General features: G+C 42.4%; 1 long non-coding RNA gene across 3 annotated transcripts in view; it reads right to left on the bottom strand.

The window, feature by feature from the left end:
- Window positions 1-12,595, bottom strand: part of LOC122553476 (uncharacterized) — a 48,909-nt gene that overhangs the window by 9,775 nt on the left and 26,539 nt on the right. For 2 of the 3 annotated variants that reach the window (XR_015757873.1, XR_015757875.1), the window contains one exon: window positions 5,895-6,012. This is a non-coding gene — a long non-coding RNA (uncharacterized LOC122553476). Of the gene's footprint in view, window positions 1-850; window positions 938-5,894; window positions 6,013-12,595 lie in introns of all 3 variants that reach the window. The other variant, XR_015757874.1, reaches the window with a different exon arrangement.

The raw sequence follows: 12,595 nt of genomic DNA, 5'->3' as shown, positions 1-12,595 counted from the left end.
ACTGCCAGCCTCCTCAGACCCCTTGGCATCATGGTAGCCCACAAACCCACCAACACACTAAAACAGCAGCTAATGAACTTGAAAGACCCTATGCAGACAACAAACAAAACCAATGTCATTTACAAAATACTTTGCAAGAGCTGTAACAAACACTACATTGGACGAACAGGCAGAAAACTAGCCACCAGGATACATGAACATCAACTGGCCACAAAACGATATGGCCCACTCTCACCAGTATCTTTACATACAGATGAGAAAGGACACCACTTTGACTGGAACAACACATCCATCCTAGAACAAGCCAAACAGAGACACTCACGAGGATTCGTAGGCATGGCATTCCAACCGGAACTCTATCAACAAACACATCAACTTGGATCCCATTTACCACCCCTTGAGAAAAAGAACAGGATATGATGTCACCATAGAAAATGATGTCACAACAGGAAATGACATCAACAATCTTAGGAAACCCAAACATATAAATAGAAACGGGCTACATCACCAGTGCTTCATACAGAGGCTCACTGAAGATGTTACCTAGTATAGTGACGAAACGTCTGAAAATGAGCCTTCCAGCTAAGCAAACAAACCTACATGCAGAACCTCCAACCTGAGCTACAAATCTTCTCAAAATCCGTTATGCAAGTTTCATTGAAAACATTATCACCAAGGTGTCTTTTTCTTCCATCCTTTATCATATTGCAATGATTAATTTATAGATTTTAAGAATTCACGTTTGTATTTAAGATGTCAAATAGAGGCCAATGAATGAGGTGAAATCATGTAAAGCTATGGGATAAGCAATTTGTAAATTTATTAATTTATAAAATAATAGATTCCTTACCATGCAGATAGAAATCATTTGGCCCATCAAGTCTGCACTGACCATCCAAAGAACGTCCTGTCCAGTTCCAAAATCCCCACCCTGTCCCTGTAATGGCACATTTATCATGATTAATCCATCTAGCATACATATCCATGAACCTCTCAGGGTAATTTAGCATGGCCAGTCCTCCTAACTTGCATATCTTTGGACTGTGGGAAGAAACCAGAGCACCCAGTGAAAACCCAAGCAGAAGAACATGCAAACTTCTTGCAGTTGCCCAAGGCTGGAATCAAACAGAGATCCATGGTGCTGTGAGGCAGCACTGATCACTGTGCCACCGTACCACTCTTAACTGGTTGAAAGACAGAAAGTAGTGAATACTGATGAAAGGTCACCATCAACTTGAAATGTTTCTTTCCACAACTGCTGCCTGACATGTTGAGTGCTTTGTTAACTTTTTTTTAATTTTAGATTTCTGGCATCTGCAATATTTTGTTTTTCTTTAAAGCAGAAAGTATTTGGAACAGCAGTAAGTCAGCAGTCAGGGCCCACTTGGCTAAGTGTAGGACTGCAGACGTGGATTACTTGTGATATAATCAAATAGCAACAATAACTAACTTGAAAAATTGAATTATAATGGACTTAATAATTCAATTATTTTCAATAAATTAACTGTAAGGTGTTAAATTTTGCGAGGAAAATTCAGAGGGACACATGGAAAATAAGAATCAAAAGGGAATAGAAAACCAAAGTTGCTGAGGTGTACAAATGGCCACGTTACATGAGCATCTATACAGATTAATAAGGGGATCTTAAAAAACAAAAAGGAAATCCAAGTTGTGGGTTCATTAATGAAGGGGTAGAATTGACAAATAGAGAATTTATGCTAAACATGGTTAGACAACACTTTGACTGCTGTGTATTGTTCTAGTTCCGAAATTCTAAAAAGGATATAGAAGCACTGTAAAAGGTGCAAAAAATGATTAGGCTGGATACAATAAATAATCTTGCATTTCTATAAGGAACGGGTGAATGAGGTGAGTCAATTCCCATGATAAGAGAAGACTGAGTGGTGTCCTAAGATCTTATTAAATATGATAAAGGCCATTGTCCTGAAATGCTAAATCTGTTTCCCTCCACAGATATTGCCTGTTTGCATATTTCCTGTGTATACATGCGCAAGATTTATATGGCTAAGCCCTGGAATGAGCTGGGGTCAAGCAAGGCTACGTCTTTGCACAGATGCTTTTCACAATCTTTTTGCAAAATGCAAATCTTTGAACAACTGTGTCTTTTTTCAGCAATATTCAAGTTAGGTACTACCAAACAATGACAAAATAATTTTCTAAGCCAGGTCTGAGCAATACAGGGAAGAAATGTCTTCTCACCACCACGTATCCTGAGACCTTAACCTCTTGTTCTGGATCCCCTGGCCAAGGGAAGCATTCAGTCTGGCCAGTCCTGTCAGAACTGTCAAATGAAATCCCCTCTCATTCTTTGAAAGTCCGGTGAATACAGGCCCAGCTGTTCCAGTCTCCTCTCATACTACAAACCTGATATCCCAGGACTCAGTTGTATGAACAGTTGCTGCACACCTCTAGGGCAAATATATCTTTTCTTGGGTAAGGAGAGCAAAACTACGCACAGTACTCCAGGTGTGGTCTCACCCAGTCCCTTTACAGCTGAAATAAGTCTTCCTTACAGCTGTACTAAACACTCTTGCTTATATATTCCATCTTTATTATCTGTATAGTAACATTGAATAGATTTTGTTACCTCATTCTGCTTTCCATAGAAATATTCTTATTTCTGAAGAGGGCTGACATTTTTGTGAAGGTTTTTTTAAGCCTTATGCACTTGCTGGTATATTGTTACTAAGTTACCCAGATAAGAATATGATTCTATTTTATTTCTTTCAACTCTACTGTAATTTTCCATCTAGGTATAATTCTTTTCTTTGATATTAGCATGCATACTATCTGAGGCAGTTTAATGATAATCCATATCTGCTACTGTTCATTACAGTTGGTCCAGACGTTTTTGTAGATCTTCCTCTGCGAACATCATAAGACAGGCAGCCTTATTGGGCACATTATCAAAATCATACTAAGAGTCATCATGTGAGCGCAAGTCAGAAGCAATATTCATAGAATCCCTACAGTGTGAAAACAGGCCCTTCAGTCCAACAAGTCCACACCGACCCTCTGAGGAATAACCCACCCAGAGCTATTCACCCTACCCTATTTTTACCCCAAACTAATCCACCTAACCTACACATCCCTGAATACTATGGGCAATTTAGCACAGCCAATTCACCTGACCTGCACATCCTTTGGACTATGGGAGGAAACCGGAGCATCCGGAGGAAACCCACACAAACACTGAGAGAATGCACAAACTCCACACAGACAGTCACCCAAGGCCTGAATTGAACCCAGGTCCCTGGTACTGTGAGGCAGCAGTGCTAACCACTGAGCCACCATGAGTTCATTGAAAGAAAAGGAACATGACGTGAAACATTTATTTAAGAAACAAAATAGCAAGAGCAATAGAAGATCAAAAGGTTCTGCACCTAGGTCACGCCACACCACTTGACCGAATAAGACACAAATAGTTGTTTCAAATGTTCCTTCAGCTGAATGCATAAGGGAAAGATTTAAGACTACTTTAAAACTTATGCTAGGACCAAACAGCAAGAACCTGAACAAACAATGATAGAGTGCTTACAGCTTTAAAAGAGTATTGCGATAAGATTATGTTCTGCCTCCAGGTTTTTTCAACCTTTACAGTGAAATTAGTATGAGGCATCAATCAGAGTTATCAGGATGTTTTGTAGGTGGACCAAATATAACCTGTGATATGTGCACACAATAATAGAGGAAAATATTTTCAATGTATGTACTATACTACTTCTACAACATTTTACTTTCTTTGTTATAATTTTGCTATCATTCATCCCATCAATACATTCTGTTCTGACTAGTTATTTACTAACACTTTGTAAACAATTGAAAACAATTGAATTTTTATAAGGTTAGAAAATAATAAAACCCTGAGAATGGAAATCATTATGTGTGAACATCAGAAATTATGCTTGATTCTAGGAGTCCTCAGGAGACTGAAGTTGGTCTTGATTACCACTCATCTACAACAAGGAATCACAAATGTGAGCAGTAATTTAAGGTATTGAAAATCCTTTCATGTTTTGCCTTCATTTTACTCTAGTTCTGTGATCTTTGCATTTAGTGAAGTATATGTGGTGGCAAGTTCAATCAACCCTGATAGTGCGTCCTTGTTCTTGCAGAAACAGAAGGTAAAGTTTTGATGAACTGAGATTAGAAAGAGTGGCCTGAAACAGTACATGTTCAAGACTTGCAGCCTGTGATGAAAAATACCAATGCCTAAAAAAAGTATGATATAGAGGTGCCAGTATTTGACTGGGGTGGACAAAGTTAAAAATCACACAACACCAAGTTAAGATCCTGCATCACTAGTTACCTGATGAAGAAGCAGCACTCTGAATACTAGTACTTCCAACTAAACCTGTTGGACTATAAACTGATGTTGTGTGATTTTTAACTAAAAAAAGTATATTCATTTCCAAGTATTGGTGTTTTTTTAAACAGGGTTTTCCTCAAATTGCTGTAAAATCAAATCACATGTAACAATGGATTTAAAAATAGTTCTTATAAAGCGTTAAGTGTTAGTATGTATTTCAAAAGGTTGCAGAGTTTTCAATAACGAACTGACTTTTCTATTCGAAAACTTGTACAAATCTATTTTTTTGAAGAAATATGTTAGATAGCCATGCCTCTGGTTGTCTAGGCCATAGAATCTGAAATGCTTTTCCTAAACCCCATCTCTCTTCTTCTCTTAAGAACTTCTGAAAATCTGACATCATTTGATCACCTTTTAAATATTTTCCTAGGGAACTTGGTGTCAAATTGTATTTGATAATTCCCCTATGAAGCACTTTGGAATGTTTTACTACATTTAAAGTACAATACAAATACACATGTTGTTCCTATCTAAGTTACTGATACTTGCTGTTGACCTTTGTTCTTTTTCAGAATTCCGGATCCTCATAATGTAACAGGTAAACTCAATTAGTTTTAATGTTGTGCTGTTCCGTATTGCTGCTGCACTAAGGTACAGGATATTGGAACTACAGCCGCGATGCAGTAGAAGAACTAATCAAAGAGAGGCACCTAAGACATATTGATATAAGAAATACAAAAGCATACTTGCTGAAGAGTTTCTAGTCTCTGACCTATGTTTAGGGTCACAGAGAGCTTTAAAGTTCATATAGAATGCAAAGAGGTCCTTCAGCCCATTATATCTATACTAGTCACCAACAATTCTAATTCCATTTTCCAGCACATGTATGTCTTTCAGCCAGTGTTCCTTTTTAACCAAGAGAGTTGTGGATATCTGGAAATCACTGCTAAAAGGGTAGGACAGGTAGGAACCCTCAAGACACTTGAGATATTTAGGTGAACACATGAAACACCTTGGTATAAAAGGCCAAGTGTTGGAAATGGGATTAGGATAGAGAAACAGGGAGGGAGAACAGGTATGTAGATAGAGAGATGACAGAACCACGGGGTTCAAAAAGAGTGAGCAAAACAGAGGCAGAGATTTGAATGGTGAGAAACAGAGGGAGGAAAAGAATGGGATAAACAGTGGGGAACAACGGGGGATGAATGAAGATGGGAGAAATATTAAAAAACAGTTAACCAGGTATTTTATGCCATTGGTTCATTTCACAGAGCAAATTGGGACCTGTGCCAATTCTTGCCACACAATTGCATCCAGGATGTCATTGCTACTGTTTTACCTAGATCACAATTGTTCATACCCTTTCCCCATTGTAAGGAGAGTTAAGCAGCTGTGCCAGTAGAATTCCCCACCATGCTGACATCCTCAAGTGCAGGGCACTATAGCCTTCGGGCCTAACAGAGATATTTACTGTGAGATATGGACTACCCTCTCCATGGCTGATTATACCTTTACAAAACTTTTAAACTGACACACAAAAAAGATACAATGCTGGCCACATTACCACCAAGGATGTCTGAGAATGCAGTTTTGATGCCTGCACCATTCTGGCAGGGCTTTGCAGTGTAGCCAAGTGTAGCATGTGTGCTCTTCACAACTGGAGCTGACAAAATGGGGGTGTCCTGGATAATGAAGAAATAGGGAATTGTTAGTTATTTTCTGATGTTGAAGATAAGAATAAAAATCAGGACATTGACCACAAGGGTCATTCAAGAGTGAATTGAAGAGTAATGAATTGTTAAGCACAAGAAGTGAGAGAGCACCTAATTTAACTTGTTTCCAGGACATAAACTATTATTTATAGTCATAGAGTCATCATTCTGTTAGTTATATAATAAGCAGCCCCTGCTTAGTGCAGTGGAATCTTTGGGTGATTCCACATCCAAAGGTCTACACTTTACAGCTCCTGGCCATTAGGGAAAAAGCAGCAGTTTGTGAGACAGTACACTAATATAGCATGGAGCTAAGCTTAGGTTGCTCTTATGACATCACCCAAGATGTGATATCAGAGTGTTGCAGAGTGAAGTCTCTTGTGACAGGTCACAGGATAAAAGGACTCCCCGTGGCATCTCCTGTAGGTTCTTCTATCAATGGTCAGCATTAATCATTTCTGAGTCTGCATAGAGTGCTAAGTTGACCTAAAATGCTTCGTAGAAGTAGTTTGTTGAACTTGTGAGAACTTTATGTACCTTTCCATGGCAGGTCGTTGCATTCTGAGGAAGAATGGACAAGTGAACTGCCATTGTTTGTCTCCTAGTCTTGAATGGCAGTACACTCCCTTGAAAAGTTGATAGTTGAAATGAGCCTTTCCCTGCAGAAATGTGTGGAATCTTCACTGATTCTGTACTCTCACTGGTGAGGTGTGTTAAGTGTGGAATGTTGTATGCAACATGGATCCTAGCATGATCCATGCACATTGCATTTAGCCTCAATATTGTCCACATTAGAATGAAATTCCTTGGCTTGCAGTCATCAACATCAAGGAAGTTGATGAAGGAGCCCTTATTTCTAAGGCTATCTGCTGTCAAGGAGTTGATTGCTTGTGAGAGATGAGTAATGCTTGATTATTAAAACATTTTTTCATACTTGGGATGTCTGAAGAAGCTGCTTATTTCTTATCTGGGTGCAACTTAACCAAGTCCAACAATCATAAAAGCACCAGAGTAGACATTTGAAGAGTGCAAGTGAACATATATTTACAAAGGTGAAAAATGATTTAAAATTATATATAATCCAATGCCACCAATGTGCCATTGGCGAAAGTGAGGACTACCGATGCTGGAGATTAGAGTCGAGAGTGTGGTGCTGGAAAAATACAGCAGGTCAGGCAGCATCCAAGGAGCAGGAGAATTGACGTTTCGGGCAAAAGCCCTTCATCAGGAATGGGGCTGAAAGCCTCGGGGGTGGTGAGATAAATGGGAGAGGGGTGGGGCTGGGACTGGGGTAAGGTAGCTGATAGGTAGATGGAGGTGGGAAGGAAGATGGACAGGTAGGACAGGTCATGAATTGGAAGGCTGGAACTGGGATAAGGTGGTGGGCAGGGAAATGAGGAAACTGGTGACATCCACATTGATGCCATGGGGTTGGAGGGTCCTGAGGCAGAAGAGGAGGCAGAAGACGAGGTGTTCTTCCTCAAGGTGTTGGGTGGTAAGGGAGTGGCATTGGAGGATGTCCAAGACCTGCATGTCCTAGGCAGAGTGAGAGGGGAAATTGAAGTGTTCGGCCGCAGGGTGGTGGGGTTGGTTGGTGCAAGTGTCCCAGAGGTGTTCTGTGATTAGGAGTCCTGTCTCCTCAATATAGAGGAGATCGCATCGGGAGCAATGGATACAGTGTGTACATGTGTGGAAGTGCAGGTAAAACTTTGATGAGTGTGAAAGGCTCCTTTGGGGCCTTGGACGGAGGTGAGGGGGGGTGGTGGAGAGATGTAGCACAGGATTTGCAATTTCTGCGGTGGCAGGGGAAGTGCTAGGAGGGGAGGATGAGTTAGTGGTGGTTGGGGGGGGGGGGGGGGGGGAGTTGGAGGGAAGCGGGGAGGCTAGGACCTGACAAAGGAATCACAAAGGGAATGGTCTTTATGGAAAGCGGTTTGGGGTAGGAAGGGAAATATATCCCTGATGTTGGGGTCTGTTTGTAGATGGCAGAAATGCCAGAGGATGATGTGATGTATACAGCGGTTGATGGGGTAGAGGCTGAGGACCAGAGGTTTTGTCTTTGTTGCAGTTGGAAGGGTGGGGTTCAAGGGCGGAGGTGTGGGAAGTGGATGAGATGCGCTGGAGGGTATCTTTGACCAGGCGGGAGAGGAAATTGCAGTCTTTAGAGGAGGAGACCATCTGGTGCGTTCTATGGTGGAACTGGTCCTCCTGGAGCAGATGCAGTGGAGGCAGATGAATTGGGAATAAGAGTTAGCATTTTTACAGGAGGCAGGGTGGGAGGAGATGGGTTTATAGAAGATGTCAGTGTTCAGTCGGTAACTGTTGATGAAGATGGAGAGGTCCAGGAAGGGGCAGGAGGTGTCTAAGATGGTGAATATAAGGTCGGAGTGGAATGTGTTGGTGAAGTTGATGAACTGTGGCTGAATGGCACGAATGTGCCACTACTCTTTTTTTTCTTCCTTACCTTTCCACACAATCTAAATGCAATCCCAAATTCTGTATCTAGGTGGAGAGAACTGGTTGTGTAATTGGTCCTGTTGGGTATGAAAGATTTCAGCAGTTGTCGTCATGTGCATTTGGGTACAGAGGGTCGGAGTCTACAGACCGATCCTGCCCAGATGTAGATGCAGCCTCCTCAGATGGAACTTCTGCAGGCCTTGATACCACAAGTACAGGGGTGGTGGTGTTGGGTTCAGAATCTCTGCAGTGTCCTAAGAGGAAGCCACGGGGTATTTTGTGTGGCTCTTCCTCCCAGTGCATGTCTGCTGACATCACCTGCAACCCTGAGACCAACAGGCACCCAGACTGGCTTCAAGATCTCTTGTATTATGTTTTTTAAAGTGGTAACTAAGTGTGTAGATGAGGACAATGCCTTCCACGCAGTCTATATAAACTTTAGCAAGTTTTTGTAAGGGAGGCTTCATGGGAGACTGATAGCAAGGGTAAGAGCTAATGGTATCCAAGGAAATAACAACCTATGAAATTCAAGGAAGCAAGAGTCTATGGGATCTAAGGAAATTTGGCAGACTCAATCCAGAATTGGCTGAGTGGTACAAAGCAGTGGGTGATAGTCAGGGCATGTTTTTGTGACTGGAGGTCTCTGTCCAGTGGGCTCTGCAGGTTTCAATGTTAGGGCCCTTGCGGTTTGTGGTTTTTAGAAATGATTTAGATTTGAAATTGTGAGGGTTGATCAGTAAGTTTGCACTTGGTACGAAAATCGGTGGGGTGTTAAATAGTAAGGAAAATAGCCTTAGATTACAGGGGGATATGGACAGCTGATCAGAAGAAATGGAACTCAATCTAGATAAGTGTGAGGTGATGCACTTAGAGTCATAGAGTCATAGAGATGTACAGCATGGAAACAGAACCTTCGGTCCAACCCGTCCATGCCGACCAGATATTCCAACTCAATCTAGTCCCATCTGCCAGCACCCGGCCCATATCCCTCCAAACTCTTCCTATTCATTTACCCATCCAAATGCCTCTGAAACGTTGCAATTGTACCAGCCTACACCACATCCTCTGACAACTCATTCCATACACGTACCACCCTCTGCGTGAAAAAGTTGCCCCTTAGGTCTCTTTTATATCTTTCCCCTCTCACCCTAAACCTATGCCCTCTAGTTCTGGACTCCCGAAACCCAGGGAAAAGACTTTGCCTATTTATCCTATCCATGCCCCTCATAATGTTGTAAACCTCTATAAGGTCACCCCTCAGCCTCCAACGCTCCAGGGAAAACAGCCCCAGCCTGTTCAGCCTCTCCCTGTAGCTCAGATCCTCCAACCCTGGCAACATCCTTGTAAATCTTTTCAGAACCCTTTCAAGTTTCACAAAGTCTTTCCGATAGGAAGGAGATCAGAATTGCACGCAATATTCCAACAGTGGCCTAACCAATGTCCTGTACAGCTGCAACATGACCTCCCAACTGCTGTACTCAATACTCTGCCAATAAAGGAAAGCATACCAAATGCCTTCTTCACTATCCTATCTACCTGCGACTCCACTTTCAAGGAGCTGTGAACCTGCACTCCAAGGTCTCTTTGTTCAGCAACACTCATTGGGACCTTACCATTAAGTGTATAAGTCCTGCTAAGATTTGCTTTCCCAAAATGCAGCACCTCGCATTTATCTGAATTAAACTCCATCTGTCACTTCTCAGCCCATTGGCCCATCTGGTCAAGATCCTGTTGTAATCTGAGGTAACCCTCTTCACTGTCCACTGCACCTCCAATTTTGGTGTCATCTGCAAACTTACTAACTTACCGCTTATGCTCGCATCCAAATCATTTATGTAAATGACAAAATGTAGAGGGCCCAGCACTGATCCTTGTGGCACTCCACTGGTCACAGGCCTCCAGTCTGAAAACCAACCCTCCACCACCACCCTCTGTCTTCTACCTTTGAGCCAGTTCTGTATCCAAATGGCTAGTTCTCCCTGTATTCCATGAGACCTAACCTTGCTAATCAGTCTCCCATGGGGAACCTTGTAGAACGTCTTACTGAAGTCCATATAGATCACATCTACCGCTCTGTCCTCATCAATCTTCTTTGTTACTTCATCAAAAAACTCAATCAAGTTTGTGAGACATGATTTCCCACACACAAAGCCATGTTGACTATCCCGAATCAGTCCTTGCCTTTCCAAATACACGTACATCCTGTCCCTCAGGATTCCCTCCAACAACTTGCCCACTACCGAGGTCAGGCTCACTGGTCTATAGTTCCCTGGCATGTCCTTACCACTCTTCTTAAACAGTGGCACTATGTTTGCCAACCTCCAGTCTTCCGGCACCACACCTGTGACTATCGATGATACAAATATCTCAGCAAGAGGCCCAGCAATCACTTCTCTAGCTTCCCACAGAGTTCTCGGGTACACCTGATCAGGTCCTGGGGATTTATCCACCTTTAACCGTTTCAATACATCCAGCACTTCCTCCTCTGTAATTTGGACATTTTGCAAGATGTCACCATCTATTTCCCTACAGTCTATATCTTCCATATCCTTTTCCACAGTAAATACTGATGCAAAATATTCATTTAGTATCTCCCCCATTTTCTGTGGCTCCACACAAAGGCTGCCTTGCTGATCTTTGAGGGGCCCTATTCTCTCCCTAGTTACCCTTCTGTCCTTAATATATTTGTAAAACCCCTTTGGATTCTCCTTAATTCTATTTGCCAAAGCTATCTCATGAACATCTCCGGGACACCCGCACCAATCAACCACACCGCCCTGTGGCCCAACATTTCAACTCCCCCTCCCACTCTGCTGAGGACATGGAGGTCCTGGGCCTCCTTCACCGCCGCTCCCTCACCACCGCTCCCTCACCACCAGACGCCTGGAGGAAGAATGCCTCATCTTCCGCCTCGGAACACTTCAACCCCAGGGCATCAATGTGGGCTTCAACAGTTTCCTCATTTCCCCTTCCCTCACCTCACCCTAGTTCCAAACTTCCAGCTCAGCACTGTCCCCATGACTTGTCCTACCTGCCTATCTTCTTTTCCATCTATCCACTCCACCCTCCTCCCTGACCTATCACCTTCATCCCCTCCCCCACTCACCTATTGTACTCTATGCTACTTTCTCCCCACCCCCCACCCTCCTCGAGCTTATCTTTCCACGCTTCAGGCTCTCTGCCTTTGTTCCTGATGAAGGGCTTTTGCCCGAAACGTCGATTTTACTGCTCCTAGGATGCTGCCTGAACTGTTGTGCTCTTCCAGCACCACTAATCCAGAATCTGGTTTCCAGCATCTGCAGTCATTGTTCTTACCTATCTCATGTCCCCGTTTTGCCCTCCTGATTTCTCTCTTAAGTATACTCCTACTTTCTTTATATTCTTCTAAGGATTCACTCATTCTATCCTGTCTGTACCTGACATATGCTTCCTTCTTTTTCTTAACCAAACCCTCAATTTCTTTAGTCATCCAGCATTCCCTATAGTTACAAGCCTTCCCTTTCACCCTGACAGGAATATACTTTCTCTGGATTCTTGTTATCTCATTTCTGAAGGCTTCCCATTTTCCAAATGTCCCTTTACCTGCAAACATCTGCCCCCAATCAGCTTTTGAAAGTTCTTGCCTAATACCGTCAAAATTGGCCTTTCTCCAATTTAGATCTTCAACTTTTAGATCTGGTCTATCCTTTTCCATCACTATTTTAAAACAAATAGAATTATGGTCACTGGCCCCAAAGTGCTCCCCCACTGACACCTCAGTCACCTGCCCTGCCTTATTTCCCAAAGTAGGTGAAGTTTTGCACCTTCTCTAATAGGTACATCCACATACTGAATCAGAAAATTATCTTGTATACACTTAAGAAATTCCTCTCCACCTAAACCTTTAACACATCCCACTTGATGTTTGGAAAGTTAAAATCCCCTACCATAACTACCCTATTATTCTTACAGATAGCTGAGATCTCCTTACAAGTTTGTTTCTCAATTTCCCTCTGACTATTGGGGGGTCTATAATACAATCCCAATAAGGTGATCATCCCTTTCTTATTTCTCAGTTCCACCCAAATAACTTCCCTGGATGTATTTCCAGGAATAT

This window comes from Chiloscyllium plagiosum, unplaced genomic scaffold (genome assembly GCF_037043375.1).
Source record: "Chiloscyllium plagiosum isolate Xiang-an unplaced genomic scaffold, Cpla_swu_hap1 HiC_scaffold_8, whole genome shotgun sequence".
Classification (NCBI taxonomy): domain Eukaryota; kingdom Metazoa; phylum Chordata; class Chondrichthyes; order Orectolobiformes; family Hemiscylliidae; genus Chiloscyllium; species Chiloscyllium plagiosum.
The sequence above is the reverse complement of the archived record's forward strand: the minus strand, read 5'-3'. Positions and strand labels throughout refer to the sequence as shown.